Source organism: Phoxinus phoxinus, assembly GCF_949152265.1.
Source record: "Phoxinus phoxinus genome assembly, chromosome: 14".
In the NCBI taxonomy this organism is placed as follows: domain Eukaryota; kingdom Metazoa; phylum Chordata; class Actinopteri; order Cypriniformes; family Leuciscidae; genus Phoxinus; species Phoxinus phoxinus.
Genome location: NC_136889.1, coordinates 28,015,506 through 28,021,045, shown reverse-complemented (window position 1 = coordinate 28,021,045; position 5,540 = coordinate 28,015,506). Strand labels below are relative to the sequence as shown.

At 40.9% G+C, this 5,540-nt stretch overlaps 1 long non-coding RNA gene across 1 annotated transcript; it reads left to right on the top strand.

The window, feature by feature from the left end:
* Positions 1-3,894: 3,894 nt before the first annotated feature.
* On the top strand, positions 3,895-5,310 carry LOC307010082. The gene is made up of 3 exons (XR_013800153.1): positions 3,895-4,009; positions 4,215-4,511; positions 4,577-5,310. It is a non-coding gene; the product is annotated as an uncharacterized lncRNA (long non-coding RNA).
* The last annotated feature ends 230 nt before the right edge of the window (positions 5,311-5,540 follow it).

Sequence of the window (5,540 nt, the reverse complement as noted above, 5' to 3'; positions counted from 1 at the left end):
CAATATACGTTGCTGCGATCTTCATATTGTAAACTTATCAAATAACCTAATAGAATATGAAAATATATATTCCCAAATATTTCATATAGGCTGAATTTTTTTTATTTTGTTTTTAATGACCCGCCCCAACCCGCAAATAAAGTGACAATTTCTTTACCCGCCCCAACCCGACCCGCGGGTAACCCGCGGGGTCCGCGGGTTATGAGACGACCCGCGCATCACTAGTAAGGAGATAAACATGACGGACTGTGTGCAGTTCACTCAGGGGAGGATCTATGCTAATGGAAGAATCTGTCTCCAGTCGTGGATGGGGCTTGTCACACTGTGACCCGACATAGAAAACATGAACAATAATTTTGAGACACTGTTTCTGATTTATGGGGAATATAAAAAGTAGTCAGTGGATTTTTACCATTAATGGGTGGTTGTGTACCCACACGCTTTGAGGTCTCAGAAAAACCGCTATATAAATGTAACGATTTATAATTATTATTATGTTTGTTTTTTTCACTGACACTGACGAAAATGAAAAGACTATAAATCAAAGCTCATCTTTAGTGAGGGATGAAATAAAGGGCAAGATAAGGAGACAGAGAAAAAGAAAGGGTTCCACTTTATTTTGACCACTTTAGACATTCTACTAATTATAAGTAACTTTTCAACTACAACATAAGTAACTTTCTTTAAGACCATTCCTGTTTGGAATATGTGATTGTGTATTGTCAACAATAAACATAAATAGCCTCTTCTGTATTCCAGTTTATAAAACGGTTAGTTCCAATCCTTGATTCTGATTGGTCAATAGCTGTGTTTTTATTCACGATAAAACACAGCTATGACCGCTTCACCCAACGGTTCTATGTATCACTACATAACACCCCTAGCAACCGCTCTTAGCATGTTTGATCTCATTGATATTGTTCCTTGAAGCTACAGTAGAGTATTGTGAGAGATCGAGTAAGCGAGTGTACCTGCATTTACAGTAGACATAGCATTTTCCTTCAGGTCAGTCCTATATTCATAATAAAAAAAATCTGTTTGAATGTCCGCTGCAATATCTTGTCATTTTAACAGTTAAGGCGTCTTTCTTTTCCGTGATCACAAGGTTGAGTCTATTCAATGTAAAAGTATTCTCTACTGACTGACTCACTCACATAAAGACAGTCTTTGCCGGCATCTATTGTATGTAATGTATGTAACTTCTGTTGCTGTTTACCTCTTGAAATCGTTGGCGTTCCTATTCTTCTTCTTCTTCTTCTTCTTCTTCTTCTTCTTCTTCTTCTTCTTCTTCTTCTTCTTCTTCTTCTTCTTCTTCTTCTTCTTCTTCTTCTTCTTCTTCCGTATGGAAGTCAATGGCAGGCAGCCCATAGAACCGCCAGCGGGAAAGTTATGAAATTTGGCTCACTGATAGAGGACAGTCTGAACAGTCACTATAGCAGATTTGGACTCTCAAACTCAATCCCTTTAGCGCCACCAACTGTCCAAATTTTCACTCATGTTTATGCTAATAACTTTCGAACCATAAGGGCTAGAAACACAAATAATTTCCCCACTGATTCCTTGGCTCAAGACAATTTGATTACATCATGTAAACGTAAAACCCGTCATGTAAATCCTTCCGCCATTTTTTTTATTTTTTTTTAACCTACTTTTTCTTGAACTCCTCCTAGGCTACCGCTCTGATTTTTACAAAACTTGAACCAGATCATCATTACGACCATGCCAACAAAAAGTTATGGAATTCATGTTGATTTGCCAAACCGTTCTCGAATACCGCACAAACTAATTGTACGTAGCGCTTGCGAAAACAAATGTAAGGCTGTATCTCTGCAATGCTTTATCGCATTCAGACCAAACTTGGTACATGTCATCACAAGCATTAAGGCGACATGCTGCGTTTTGGCGCAGTGCCACCTACTGGTCCGGAGATATGAAAAATAGCTATTTTTGCTTATAACTTCTGAACGATTTGTTTAAAAATCATAAAAGTTGTCTCGTTAGATTCAGGGTGTCATGCTGAGTAGAATGATATCCAATGTTTCTATATCGACCATTTTAGGCATCAGCCATTTTGAATTTTGTGCCGCATGAACGTATCGTTATGAAACTCAGTATAGGTCATCAGTACGATTCCTTGAAGGAGCCTGATAAATTTCAAACCAGCGCCACCTAGTGGTAAAATTAAAATTTCGAAAGGCTTATAACAAGGGTGTGGTTCACTTACTTTTACGGGAGTCATCTCCTTAAAACAGATTTAATACAAATGAGCAAATGATAAAGCTTGGGTTGCTGAATATTCGATCTCTTACTTCAAAAGCGCTAATAGTTAATGATATGATTTCAGATTATAACCTAGATGTGCTGTGTTTGACAGAAACCTGGCTAAAACCAAACGATTAAATTGCTTTAAATGAGTCAACCCCACAAGATTACGGTTATAAACATGAACCTCGTCTGAAACGCAAAGGAGGAGGTGTTGCTGTAATTTATAGTAATATTTTCAAAACCACTAAGAAATCTAGTTGTAAATATAATTATTTTGAAGTGTTGGTGCTTAATGTAAAAATATATAGTGTAAACGATAAATCACATTTGAAAATTCTACTGGCTACTGTATACAGGCCACCAGGGCACCATACAGACTTTATCAAAGAATTTGCTGACTCTTTATCAGAATTAGTATTGGCTGCAGATAAAGTACTAATTGTTGGTGATTTTAAAATACACTTAGATAATGAAAAAGATGCATTGGGATTGGCATTTAAAGACATTGTAAACTCAGTTGGAGTTAGACAACACGTGTCAGGACCGACTCATTACCGTAATCATACTCTAGATCTAATACTATCACATGAAATATATGTTGATGCCGTTGAAATACTGCAGCAGAGCGATGACATCTCAGATCATTATCTAGTCTCGTGTAAATTACATTTAGCCAAGGCTGCAAAGCCGACTCCGTGTTATAAATTTGTTAGACCGATCACTTCTGCCACTAAAGATTGCTTTATCAATAATCTTCCTAATCAGTTTCATCATCTCAGCATCCCAGGTAACTTAAAAGAACTTGATATTGCAACAGAAACTTTTAACTCTCTCTTTTCCAGCACTTTAGACACAGTTGCTCCGCTGCGCTTAAAGAAGATTAAAGAAAATAGTCCAACGCCGTGGCACACGGAGCATACTCAGGCCCTTAAGAGAGCAGCCAGAAAAATGGAGCGAAACTGGAAGAAAACAAAACTAGAGGTATTTCGGATTTCATGGAAGGAGAGCTTGATTGCTTACAGAGAGGCTTTAAAAGCTGATAGATCTGCTTATTTTTCAACCCTATTAGAAGAAAATAAACATAATCCTAGGTATTTATTTGAAACAGTGGCTAAACTAACGAAAAAGAAAGCTTCAAGCCCAGAAGTTTCCAAGCAACACAGCAGTAATGACTTTATGAACTTCTTCACTTATAAGATCGATAATATCAGGGACAAAATTATAACTATGCAACCGTCTAATACAGTATCGCATCAGGAAGTGTATTGTACTCTCCCTGAGGGAAAATTTGATTCATTCGTTGCTATAGGAGAGGAAGAATTTTGCAAACTCGTCAAATCATCTAAATCGACAACGTGTATGTGTCACGAGGTGACGAAATTCCAACTTTCCCCTTGTGAGGCGGAACTAATGTTCGTCGCGATTACCTCCCGCCGGACCCATAATAATGGCTACTTCCAGTTTAGCGCAACATCCCCGCGAATGGGATGATTAGCCGAAATCGCCGGTAGCTGGGCACGAGGGGATTGGAGCTCCGCAATTGGGACAAGTTGCAATATGGGGAGGATAAGAGGAGAGAGGACAAACACAGGGGGAGTTCGGGGGAAGGCATGCGGGCCGTGGAGTTCTGAAGGAGCAAGTAAGCTGGCGATCGGGCATGGCAATTGATACACGGGAGTAAGAGCTGGACACATTGTTGAGGGGAGAGAAAATTGCTGGATGTGGGATCTTTTGTGAAGAAACTGTGAGTAGACCGCTCGACCTCAAATTCTTCTCTCACCGTATATTCTGATGTGAATGTTGGGCAGGAAATGGCGACGGCCTTACACCTTATATTTTCCACTTGAGGGTTGATTTGCAGTGATGGAATGACGTGATGCACAGTTTTGATGTTTGAGTTTATGCTTAAACCCGCTGAAGCCTTTCCACTCACCTGCATGTCATTATAGGTCCCTTGAGAAGGAGCTCACTGTGTTGTATCTTACAGCAAAGAGAGAAGGTTATGTGAAGATCCATCGAGAGAGAGTGTGTGTAAATATGGAATTGATTGACAGTGTGCTACCCACCCATTGCTTCGTTGAGGAGACGCCAGCCGTAAGTTCTCTGTTGACTCTGAGAAGAAGAAAATTACGTGTACACTTTATCTGCCTGCTTTGCAGTATTCTCCTCCCACGAGCCCCGTGTATGCCCAAACATCGGTGTGCGGAAATCACTTACTCATCTGCTTCATTGAGAAGACGTCAGCCGTAAGTTCTCTGTTGACTCTGAGAAGAAGAGAATTACGTGTACACTTTATCTGCCTGCTTTGCAGTATTCTCCTCCCACGAGCCCCGTGTATGCCCAAAACGTCCGTGTGTGGAAGTCATTTACTTATCTGTTCATTGAGAAGACGCCAGCCGTAAGTTCTCTGTTGACTCTGAGAAGAAGAGAATTACGTGTACACTTTATCTGCCTGCTTAGCAGTATTCTCCTCCCACGAGCCCCGTGTATGCCCAAACATCTGTGTGTGGAAGTCATTTACTCATCTGCTGCATTGAGAAGACGCCAGCCGTAAGTTCTCTGTTGATTCTGAGAAGAGGATTACGTATACCCTTTATCTGTCTGCTTGCAGTATTCTCCTCCCACGAGCCCTGTGTATGTCCCAACGTCTGTGTGTGGAAAACCACACGCTTGGCTGGAGTAACGGGAAGTTCCATCCACATCCCCTTGTCGGGCACCTGCTCCAGAAGAGTACTTATCTGTACGCTCGCCGGACCCAAACACAGTGGAGTTCTGTCCATATCGCTTGGTTGCCCCCGTCAAAAGAGAGGTACTTCCCGAATACTCATCTGATCATAGTATAGTAGAACTCATCCATACGTTTACAGGGTTCACCTGTCGACGAGGAGTATTGACCCGAACGCCCATTGGACTGGAGTACTACGAAGTTCCATCTATATCTCCTTGCCTATCACAGGCCGAAGCAGACTTCGTATTCGACCCCGCACCTTTTAACGTCCTGAACTTTTAATTGATAATAAAGTATTCTTTTTATAATTCCTTGTCTGTCTTGTTTGGCTTCTGTCCGACTCCCCAAGGGTGGAAAAAGGGTTCTAGGGGTGGGTGCAGCCAGTGGCCCGCCCCGACCTGGTGACATATGTTAGACCCTATACCGACTAAGCTGCTGAAAGAGATGTTTTCAGATGTCATAGATCCTCTTCTTAATATCATAAATTCATCTTTGTCTCTAGGATACGTACCAAAAACCTTTAAGCTAGCTATGATTAAACGCTTGT